This window comes from Cydia pomonella, chromosome 21 (genome assembly GCF_033807575.1).
Source record: "Cydia pomonella isolate Wapato2018A chromosome 21, ilCydPomo1, whole genome shotgun sequence".
NCBI lineage: Eukaryota > Metazoa > Arthropoda > Insecta > Lepidoptera > Tortricidae > Cydia > Cydia pomonella.
Genome location: NC_084723.1, coordinates 14,224,742 through 14,236,558, shown reverse-complemented (window position 1 = coordinate 14,236,558; position 11,817 = coordinate 14,224,742). Strand labels below are relative to the sequence as shown.

At 36.6% G+C, this 11,817-nt stretch overlaps 1 long non-coding RNA gene and 1 other non-coding gene across 2 annotated transcripts in view; both read right to left on the bottom strand.

The window, feature by feature from the left end:
* The window catches only part of LOC133529598 (uncharacterized), a 108,165-nt gene that overhangs the window by 57,034 nt on the left and 39,314 nt on the right, over positions 1-11,817 (bottom strand). The window lies entirely within an intron of this gene.
* On the bottom strand, positions 459-530 carry Trnaq-cug (transfer RNA glutamine (anticodon CUG)). The gene has a single exon. It is a non-coding gene; the product is annotated as a tRNA-Gln (tRNA).

Here is an 11,817-nt window from a genome sequence, read left to right as displayed (position 1 = left end):
AATGTAGTACGCGAACTCCCGCGCACCCATCTCCCATTCCATTTCCATAGTTGCGCGGCAGCACGTGATTGGTCTTTTTTTGTAAGTTGACTACATCGTATCGAAACTTTTATTTCAGTTGAGTTGGGCGCCTATACATGAAAAGTACGCAATTATAGTTTGATATACGATATCATAATTCAATCAATAGATCATTAGTCTACGAGTAAAAAAAAATTGTGCGTGGAGTCCCTGCGCGCGGAAGAAGTGAAACTTCGTAATGTGGAGATGAAAATAATGCTCTAAAATACATATGGTTTATATTAAGAGGTATGGTTTATATTAACCTTGTTGGAAATCGCATAAGAAGTTTGACTTCAAAAAATATTTTAAATTAAGATTTATAAAATAGATTTAATAATACATAATATATATTTAAATTATCTAAAATTCCTAAATTATAGAAAATACAAAAAGTCAGGTTCCACCGAGATTTGAACTCGGATCGCTGGATTCAGAGTCCAGAGTGCTAACCATTACACCATGGAACCGGCTGAGCTAATCGACGAATTTACTCATCACAAACTCTTTTATTATATTATAGCGTTAAACGTTTAACGCAACCTTGTTGGAAGTTGCATAAGAAGTTTCACTTCAAAAAAAATTTACCAATGACGTGCCGCCGCCCTCCTAGAAAATACTAAAAGGATCCGCGGAGCGCAGAGTCGCGTGGAGTCGCGGAGTTTATGTCTTTTGTACTACATTTTTGTCTACTGGGGGCCTACGGCAAAAACCGAAATTCGGAATTTGCGGGGATCTTTCTCTTTTACTCTCACTAACACGTAATTAGAGTGACAGAGAAAAATGCCCGCAATTGACGAATTTCGATTTTCCCGATAGCCGACCTGAGCTACTTACCAATTTTCATTAATTATTTAGGTTTTATAGTTAAAAAAAGTATTATTTTAGATGACTCGTAGAAGAAGTACTGTATACAATAGTGATATAATCAAGTTTTTCAATCTCGTACCTTACTTAGGCAACTAAGCAAGCTTCGTTGCCTAAACACGGTACTCGACTGAAAAGCTCTGTATTATATCACAATTATATAAAATACTAATTATAATAGTTTACATTTTTGATGGTTGAATAGTCTATATTCGTAAAGCTATGCGTGAAGTATATCGTAAAGCGTATGGGTGAAGAGCGGGATGCAGAATGGGATACTAGGGATAGAATAGGGGGATTAAGCCTTCTCTATTTGATCGGGGTCCGATCTCAACCCGGATTAGTTGGGGTGGTCACGTAATGACCTTAATTTTAACGTCGTCGCTTAATACCATCGGAGTTTTTTCGGAGAGCGATTCTTGTATATATATTTATTTATATATTTCGGGGATCTCGGAAACGCCTCTAGCGATTTCGATCAAATTTGCTATATGAGGGTTTTCGGGGGCTAAAAATCGATCTAGCTTCTTATCTCTGGGAAAACGCGCATTTTTGAGTTTTTATATGTTTTCGAGCAAATCTCGGTCTCCCAGATATTTTTTGTGACAAACAGGCTGTGAAACAGGCTGCACCGTGTTTGATAACACATCAGGGGCGGCGGCTCCATACAACTCGATTCCCACCGGCTTGCCTAAAATTTATTGCTACATAAACCAAACTTATAAATCATCATTAAAATTAAAAATATTATATCCATAATGAAAACACTACGTAATACATTACCTTGGAATTGTTAACACGATTTACTAAAGCTTCACTATTGATTAAATTTCAACTAATCATAGCGAGCGCGCGAAGAGAAGCTCAGCTTGACTAATCATTCATGCGCCACTACACAGATACGAAAACTCACGCACACGCTCATAAATTTTGCTATAGAGAGTGCGCGCGAATGAGCTTCAAAGCAACTCGGTCTTGTATCGAGTTATTCATTTGAATAAAAAGCTTAAACGTAAGAGTATAAGGTTTATATTGGAAAAATGCACGCACATATTCATAAAGTCCGCGAGTACTGAGGGGCCTACCGCGAACACCGCGGTACGCAAATTGCGGGCAACTTTTTCTTTTACTCCAATAGCGTAATTAGGGTGACAGAAAAAGATGCTCGCTATTTGCGAACTTCGTGGTACGTGGTGGGCCCTCTGTACACGGCCGCGATAACTTCAGTTATATTACCATGCTGCTTCATTTGAATTTAAACCTTAAATACAAACAGGTAACATTTATATTGGAGTGTAATGTTTCACAATTTTGAATCGGGTGCGTTTGCCGCGCGTATGCTTAATATTGCCATACAAAAACATTGAATTGAATAAATGGGTAAAATTTTATTGTATTTTACTATCATTAATACCAATTTTTGTAAAAACCATGTAGTCTCATCTCAAGTTTAATTATTTGATAACGAACGTTTCTTCAAAGAAAGTACTGTTTGTAGGTTTGTAGTAATAGGTTTTAGAATTCGTGGGTGAAAATGGAATTATGTTATGATAACACTCCCGTCGCGGTTGATACCAAGGCTTGTTGTTATTATTAGAGTTTTAAATGTTTTTATGTGATTTTATTTAGTTTTGTGCACAAATTTATATATAAAATTACTAAGCCCGTGAAATTTTGTATTTTTTGGTGTATAATAGTATGGCAAAGGTGGTTATTCACTAACTGCAAAACGTTGCGCCCAAGGATACACCTAGCGCACGCTTCACTTTTATCATGAAAAAAAGTACATAATGATAAATTAGGTTTTTTTTTGTTCCGAGTTGCCTAGCCAGAATTTTCACGCGCCGCTACTGTAACACATAGTGTGGAAGTGTTATCATAAACGTCAAGCTAATATGAAATTATGACACTTTATAATAACACTTGCATACTGTGCTATAAAAACAACACGGTGCAGAGTAAGCTTAGCTTGACACAACTTACGTACAAACTTTTAAGGCCACAAGGTGCATTGGCGTGATTTCAAAAGCGAAGTAATTTAGAAAATTGCTAATATTTACTAAACTAGAAGAATAGTAGATTGTTAACCAAGGGATGGAAGGCGCTCTCAAATGGCAAATGGTGCCTTTCACCCGAGTTAAATTCTCTACTTTTCATTTCGAATACGAGTAAAGTAAATACATGTGCATTAAAACGTGTATGTCGTTACCACTTATTTCCGCAAAGTATGCGTAATGCGTGATGTGATACGTTCCGATCCGTTTATTTGAAACGCCTGATGGAATGTTACATGCAAAGTTTCGTGATTTGTCACTATCATAAAAAGGTAAAGAGCTTATTTTTTACATGTTCATGCCACCAGCTGACGTTCTTTCTACCGCGATACAACCGGCTGACGATTTTTTATTTAACAATAGCTTCTAAACTATCAACTGACATAGTATCAAACGGGAGGCGATGACTTTTTTACGTGTTTCGCTGGCTGCCAGTGCCATTCCTCAACCCACCGACGGAGCGGGAGCTGACATCCACGACGGCTCATCATACATAGCCGTTAACCACTATAAGAGTTATCGCCGGGGAGGCGATTGGTCATGGAAATCTGTTCCAGGCTCACGGTCTAGCAGCGCCGATCCGAAATACGCTGGCAGTCGAAAATTCGAGTCGCTCTTCGTTAGATGCGGTCCAGAAGAATAAATGTCTCTCAACTGAATTTCAATGTAATTTATTTAATGTTTTTTAATCAAACAAGACACAAGTGTAGATACTGATGTGCTGTACCACCGGAAAGTATCATTGCGAAATTTTCACATGTCAAAATTTCAGAAACCGAAATTGTCCATTTTCAAAATGAATATTTCCTGTGAAATTGTCCTGTATTTTCCGGGAACATTTTCAACTTTTGGAAACCTCTGCAACGTGCACATATGTAAACAAGAGGCATAATATTATATATTTTACAGGACATATGGTCCTACTTTACCGCATTAGTGCGATAATTAGCACATTATGTAACTATATCGAAAATTTAAAGGGCCATATGTACTGTAAAACCGTAAAACGTTGTACGGCACATCATACATGTGCGAATAGGCAATTCGCAACCCGTGTCGATTTAAAACACTCCCTTCGGTCGTGTTTTAATTGATCCCCAGTCGTTGCAAATTTCCTATTTTTCGCACTTGTATCGTAATGTACTATTACAGTACATATGGTGCTACTTTACCGCCCTGGTGCGATAATTAGCACATTACGTAACTATGTCGAAAATTTTAAGGGCCATATGTACTATAAAATATTGTACAAAATATAGGCAATTCGCAACTCGAGTCGATTTAAAACACTCCCTTCGGTCGTGCTCCCACTCGTTGCGAATTTCCTATTTTTCGCACTTGTATCGTAATATACAAATTTTCCTATACTGTATAATATAGTTTTCTACATGACCCTGAAAACGTCTAGGCCAGAATTGACGTAGTGCAGTAAATCTCCGGGCACAATATTAGTGCCCTTGGCCTTCCAGTCAAGGTCAATGGTCCTTCGATCCGGATGGAAGCTTGGATGGATGGATTGCAACCTTCCTGAAAGATTCATTGTTAATTAAATCTTGACATTTAACCGTATTTTAAACTTGGACGCAGTCAAGAAAAAAATAAACTGATTACATTTTAGTTATTTGTTTTACGATCAAACGCATAGTGCTAATATTGATACCCGAAATTGAAAAGTGGAATCTTGAGCGTTGCAAGCGTTTCAAAGCACGAGTGTTAAACAAACTTTCCTACCGAGGGATACACAACTTTTTTCACGAGGAAAACACTAACTGAAGAACATTACAAATCAAATCCAAATGAGCGCTATTTTTATAAATATATATTAATTGAAAACTCATGTCTTAAAAGTCCATTCCACCAGCCATTATGAAGTACCAACTCAAAACTTATATCTGTCATAAGTTCGTAACTAACATATTTGTATCAAACATAGCAATAGGGTTGTTTCATCTACAAATCTTAGGGCAGAATTGTATCCCAATAAATTCTTTTGGATTATAAGAACATGTTAAACTAATTTTAGGGGACCTGTAATGACCATATTTTTGTAAATATTGAATTTAAAATATCTTTTGGCACACGTCACGTGACCAAACTCGAAACGTCATTGAAGATTCTGATGACGTCACAACTCTCAGATTGACACTGTTGACAGTTAGGCGATAAACAACAAATGACAAATGTCAGTTGACAGTTCGTATCTTCTACGTGTGTATGTAGTTATGTGTCAAACCGTAAACTGTGACGTCACACAATTTTCAAAGAGCGTTTTGGGCGCGAAAGCATCTGTCAAAATATATTTTGTTAATTTAACATATTTAAAGCCGTTTTTAGTATAAAAGTCGAATTTTAGGACAACTTTTAGTTAATATAGAACGTAATACAAGCGTTTCAAAAAATTGGAAACAACCTTATTAGGCTCATCTCTCGCTTGTGGACCCTGGTACCTGGTGGACAAAGATACGTGAACAAGTAATTTAATTTATACTTATATATATATATATATTTTTTTTTATTAGGACACCTATATAAAACTTTAATTTAAATGAGCACCTACTTTAATGCAGCCAAATAACACTAGACCCTACTCATAGTGTTGTGTTCCTGCCGGTGAGTAAGGTTGCCAGAGCTCAACGAGGGGTGAGAGGGTTAGGGTCGGCAACGCGCATGTAACTCCTCTGGAGTTGCAGGCGTACATAGGCTACGGATACTGCTTACCATCAGGCGGGCCGTATGCTTAAAATTAAGTGGTTAATTAATATGCATACGGCCCTCCTAAAAATTACTTTCTAAAACAGATCTCTAGCTGTCATCTTAACGGGCTTTTATCTACGGTTATACGGTTAACACATTTATAGGTATAAAATCGATTAGTGTTGCAGAAAATTTTAAATCACCCCAAACTACCTCATCAGTTTATTTTTTGTAGGCATCAAATCGATTATTCTTCTTCCTCGCGGCATATTACCGCGGCTCATGGGAACCTGGGGTCCGCTTGACCACTAATGCCAAGATTTGGCGTAGGCACTAGTTTTTACGAAAGCGACTGCCATTGCCATCTGACCTTCCAACCCAGAGGGTAAAACTAGGCCTTGTGGGGATTATTCCGGTTTCCTCACGATGTTTTCCTTCACCGAAAAGCGACTGGTAAATGTCAAATGATATTTCGTACATAAGTTCCGAAAAACTCACGGTCTTATCCCTAGGCCACCAGCGCTTCTTTCAAATCAAATCGATTAATGTTTCAGAAATTTGAAATCACCCCAAAGCACCTCATCAATTTTTTCACAAAGCAGTCAAGACCACAAAGGTGAGAGGTACCTTGTATAAAAAACCTGGAAAATAAGAAATAAACACTGTCCGTCGGCATCCTGTTTCCTCATTACTGAGGGATGGGTGTGTATCGATAGAGAATTATCGATAACCTATACCGGTATTATAGCAAGTCAATATAACGCTTTAAATGCTGGCATCCAAGCCATAAAATTGAAAAAAAAAACTGAAATTTGATACAATTTTAGGGATTGACAGGGCAAGCTATGCTGGCGCCATCTGTTAAATACTTCGACCAGCCAACCCCATTTAAATTCCGCTCGATTGCATCTCGAATAATTTCAAGAGAGAGTACTATGAAACATACTAAACGTAGTCACTGCCAGCACGAACTGCGCTACGTGTTTTGTACTTTATAGTGAAAAGCACCTACGAACAAAGAAGCCGCCTAGAGGATCTGCCTCCTCGCCTAAACAAAAACCTGGTCCTTCATAAGTTCCAACCTTTGGGTGGATAATCTGGATAGATTTTATCGACATCGATAATTCAATACTCAACCTTCTCGCCTCACTACACTAGTACAATCAGTTCACAGTGAATTAGAAACAAACCAACATTGCAGCTCGCCAGCATTACGAACAACAAAGTTATTTTTAATTAGGCTTCGAGCTTCATTTGTTGTCTAGGTTTTATAAGAAGTTATTCATTGAATCAGGCGTTACTTTGCGGAGTTCCATGGTAAGGTACAAGTTAAAAAACTTTTCGTTATAAGTAGATTAGATAGTACCTGGGCGACCGAGCTTTGCTCGGTTATAACTATTTATTGTAATATGGTGGTGTATAGGTGATAATCTTAACTACATTTTTTTACTAAATTAAACTTGTCTAAAACAATAAAAATTAAAAAAAAATATGGGTGAATATACAAAAGTTGGGTAACTTTTAGGGATATTTTGTTTACGGTATCTTTTTAATAAAATTCCTACAAATTCGGGTTTATAGGATACTTAATCTAATGAATAATATTGCTTGTGTTCAGGCCAGTCACTTTTTCAAGTAGATTCCGAGATATTTCGATTTTTCTGAATTTGACTGCCAGGGGACTGACGAGGGTGACATAGTACTGACAAAAACCAAAACTTCATAAGATTATGTAATGAAATTTATTACGATTTAGAAGATATCTCTTAGAATCTAATAATGGCACATATTTTGAGTCTTAATTGACTTAAGTAACTATTAAAAAACTATTAATATGTAATCATGTAAGAAAAAAAACTATCTCCACCTTTATAACAGCTTTTGGAAATTTTTAATAACATTATATTACTTAATTTACACTACTTCGAAGTAGTTTATTTTAACATTATATATAACTTTTTTTATCCTTATGCCTCCTTATTTTAGTGTAGTTTCTTCTAATTAAATTTTAATAACTTCTCCGAGAAGGGCTTTCTTCACTAATTCCTTCTTTTTAGTAATGTCTTCACTTATTTCCTCAATTTTGGTTTTTGGAGTTTTTTCAACAGATTGTACAACTTTCTTTAACTGCTTTTTAACTCGTTTATATTTTTGACGCTGAGTTTGGTTCTCAGTTATGCTACCATTTTTTTCCATCTTTTTAAATTGTTTATTTTTGGACTTTCTGTGTCTTTCGCTTCTCTTCTGCTCTTTGGTCTTCGTTAATAATAGGTCTAACTAGTCCAGAACAGTAAAACAAACCTAATTTCACTGGCTAACTCCAACAAAGTCATACTTAGTTGGGTACCAGGGCACTCCGACATTAACGGAAACGAGGAAGTGGACGAACTTGCTAGAAAGGGCGCAGACACACCCCTGGTCGGCCCAGAACTGTGTTGTGGAATCACAAAACGGGATGCATATTCTCTGCTCAGCAACTTAGAAAAAACAAGAGCAATCGATTGGTGGAAGTTCGTCAAAGGACAAGAACACTGGAAAGCTCTAATCCAAGGCTTTAACAGCAAAAGTGCTAAGCTTTAGGGCTTTAAAGACACAAAACCTGCGCGGTGACTAGAATATTGACTGGACACTGTAAGTTGAAGAAACACGTGTTTCAAATTGGAAAGAAACAAGATGCGCCATGCAGGTTCTGCCAGGAGTCCAAGGAGACCTGCAATGCACATTTTCTGTTCCTGCGGACCACTAATGTCAAAAAGAAGTACCTACTTAGGGCGGCATGTATGGTGAAACTCTATGAGGTACAGAAAATTACGGCCCAAAGAATCTGGAACTTCCTGGATGCCACGGGCATTAGTAATGAACTTTAAAGGGCCGTCACAATAGATCACTCGACGTGGCACTCAAAGGCCCGCAACACCCCAATAATAAAAATAATAATAGGTCTCATTTCTTTACCAACTATTGCTCGTGCTTCATCGTCAGTAGTTCAATGAGTATTCTGGCATACAAAATCAGTAGTACGTTTAATTGCTGTTTTTTTTGCCTGTACTTTGCCATATTTTCGCCATTTTTTTCAGGCAATCGTGTCATTTCTGTTACATTTTTTTCTTTGCCCCTTCTCCTTTTTTTAAGTACTGCAACCTTTGTATCTCTTTGTATTCGGCTAACTTAATAGGGTCGGTTTTGATTCTAACTAAGCGAGCTTTTTCGGCTTCTATTTTCTTTCTTAATATATCTTCTCTATCCTTAGACATATTTCGTTTTTTTTAGGAGGCGGCATAATGTTTAAACTGAAATAAGTGAAAATAAATGCTTTAACACAGGCTAAATGTCAGTACTCTGGAAGCCCGTCAGTTCTATGGCGCAATATCAGACAAGGGACTGACGCCAACGGACTGACGAAAAAGACATGAAATTGAGGTTATCATTAGAAGCAATGTTTGTTTTGATATATTCGAATATCACCAAGCTACATTTTAAATAATCAAAGCTAATTATGTATAAATTAAAATATAACACAGGTTTACAGGGAAATAATAACTCACCATAGGACTGAAATTTTGACTGGATTCGCACGTGTTCACATGACAAAAACAACGCTAGCACTGGCACAGTAACGGCAGCCGTAAAATGGCGCGGACTGCAGCTAACTTTACTACTAACGATAAAATTTAACACGGATTTGAATTTGAGTCGACAATATTTAGCGGAAAATTCAAATTCGAACAACACACAGCGGTCTGACGAATAAAACTGAACACAAAGTTTGTTTTTATTTTAACAACAACGGTAAGAATATTATATTATAAAAGTTGTGATATACATTGTTAAGTACATCATAGATTATAGTGAAATTGTAAGTTTGCTTAAATTAAAATTAATATTTAACACACAAGCACTTTATTGCGCGTTTTTGGGATTGTGACATGCCAAAGTACTGACGTTTTGAGCATATATTGTGGAAATTTATAAACTTGCGTTTAAAATGAATAGCTGAAATTGAGTGACCAAATAAAAGGCGTTTAAATGTTTTAAAGTAAAATTAAAAATATATACAAAATATAATAACACATCGTTATTTTGTCTTATGACATTGAGTTACCCAATTTTTGTATAATCACCCATATATAAACTTGAACATATAAAAAAAAACAAAAGTTAGTCACCAGGCGAGATTCGAACCCGTAACACTCGTTTCTAGCCGTCCGCGTCTTAACCCGCTGGACCAGACACAGTGGCCGGCAACACGAAATTAGCGACCATATTCTGCGTCGAAAGAAAAACGCATGAAAACTCGAAAACACGCATTTTCCCAAACATAAGACTAATCTAGATAGATTGTATACCCCCAAAAACCCCCATATACCAAATTTCAGCGAAATCGTTAGAGCCGTTTCCGAGATCACAGAAATATATATATATAGGTATATATAAATATATATACAAGAATTGCTCGTTTAAAGGTATAAGATATAAGTAGATATATCTACTTATAGTCCTCTTGACGTAGATATTATTATGTTTATATTATGTGAAAAGGTTTGGTACGACGAGATGACTTATGGCACTTTTTGAATAGGAGTAGTAGAGAAAGCGCTGTTATTTTTGAAGTGAAAACTTCTTTAGCGGCGCTGTGCACTTTATGTGATGAGGAAAAAATGTTAAACTCGCGTCAGGGGTCACGTGACCGTCAGATTGAAAATTCGTAAGACGGACATCATGGTAACGTGCAAATTGAATGTCATCGAAGCCAGGTTACTTTTTAAAAATCGTATCTCATTCAAGTGTGACATTTACTTTCTTCATAACATAATCAAAGTGCTGTCATAACGGTTAAAGAGATTTAATCTTTATTAATTGTGTTGTATTGTATCTTTATGTTGTTGGGTGTCCAAGATACTCCAGTTTTTTCCTTACCATAAAGTTAAATAACAGAAAAGAAGCGTGATTGTTTTACTTAATATGATGGTGAACGATTCAGTAACATTTATTAACAGACATGATTTACTGAGTTATTTGAACTTAACAGATTAAACATTAAAGGTACTAAATCCTGGCGTAATAAAAATAATTGTACCTACCTTAGCGTTTTTTCTTAAAAATGAAATCGATAACTTTTAAACCACAAATAAAAGGACTCTTATTATAATTGAATATGAAGGTACAAAAATTTGGCTTTTATAGAATTGATCAATAACCACGGGAACATAGTACCGTGAGGTATAATTTTATTTAGGTACACCCGCCATTCTGACTCACCTGCCCTGCCAGCACTCCCGGAATGCAACCCGATTTTTTACACTAATAATTAATTTAATTATAAGCGCTGTATTTTTCTGTTTTGTTTTGTCCGTTTTATGTAAACCTGTTTATACATACCCATACATACATATACACATACAATAATCGAAGACTTTAGAAGATTTTAAGAGAGGTATGGGCAATGTGAATATCATCTCGCCTTGTGTGGTAGGGCACAGCACAGCAGATGTCATTCCAGATCTAGAGCAGAGCCCAACTGGGGAAGTACCTCCACCTTACAGAAAACCGCAGCCGAATAACACTTGACCCTACTCATAGTGTTGTGTTCCTGCCGGTGAGTAAGGTTGCCAGAGCTCAACGAGGGGGGTGGGGTTAGGGTCGGCAACGCGCATGTAACTCCTCTGGAGTTGCAGGTGTACATAGGCTACGGAGACTGCTTACCATCAGGCAGGCCGTATGCTTGTTTGCCACCGACGTAGTATTAAAAAAAAAAAAAAAAGATACACAGTATGTACCAAAGAATCGATTTCCTGCGAAAGAATGGTGTTTGAACCACTAGCCAAACTCGTTATGCATAATGTTAATTCTTTTCTCTCTAGTTCTTTTTTCATGAAGGGAAATAGGTTAGGAGGATCTTACTTTTTCGCCAATGCTTTTAAACAACAAAGGTAAGGTCACAATAATATTAAGTTTGAAATCCGTCACTTAATAGCAAAGACTTAATAGTTAAAGAGAAAATAAGTTTTTGGCAAAAATTTCATTTTTGGTACAAGCTTTTATCGCTGAGTGTACTTTTTTTTCCACAGGCAACTAATACTCATCGAGATAATTCTAAAAACCCCAAACACAATTAGGTTGCGTTGTTTTATCACAGAGTTCC